Source organism: Atta colombica, unplaced genomic scaffold (assembly GCF_001594045.1).
Source record: "Atta colombica isolate Treedump-2 unplaced genomic scaffold, Acol1.0 scaffold120, whole genome shotgun sequence".
In the NCBI taxonomy this organism is placed as follows: Eukaryota; Metazoa; Arthropoda; class Insecta; order Hymenoptera; family Formicidae; genus Atta; species Atta colombica.
Genome location: NW_017259207.1, coordinates 729,164 through 729,606, shown reverse-complemented (window position 1 = coordinate 729,606; position 443 = coordinate 729,164). Strand labels below are relative to the sequence as shown.

The 443-nt window shown below is 26.4% G+C and overlaps 1 protein-coding gene across 2 annotated transcripts in view; it reads left to right on the top strand.

The window, feature by feature from the left end:
• The window catches only part of LOC108694578 (multidrug resistance protein homolog 49-like), a 78,822-nt gene that overhangs the window by 30,784 nt on the left and 47,595 nt on the right, over positions 1–443 (top strand). The gene's annotated exons all lie outside the window — the stretch shown is intronic.

Below are 443 nucleotides of genomic sequence, written 5' to 3'. Positions count from 1 at the left end.
TTTCGGTCAAAAGCTCTATTAATAAATAGAATTTACAGCGCCACAAAGCAGTAAATTACAAAGGCCCCCCCCGCCATTATCAATATTTAATAACTGATTATTTGGCTTATATGAAATCGATTTTTCCCAACGGTAATACCTGAACATTAATGGATCTTGAATAATTAATAAATGAAAATAAGAGGATGTTTGTAAATTATGTGAATTATGATTCAGTGATATAAATAAATAATATATTTATTATTCTTGTGTCGTTGTGTACACTTGTGAAATAACCTCGGATTGACTTTAAGCTTCCAGACTAGATTTACTCTTTAATAAAATTTTAATATAATTCAATTAAATTCTTGCAGAATTATAAAAACATGTAGCTATAAGAATAAAAAAATTTGCTTGACAATTTTTTGGAGAAAAATATATTCTAAATTAACAGAAAAATCTGC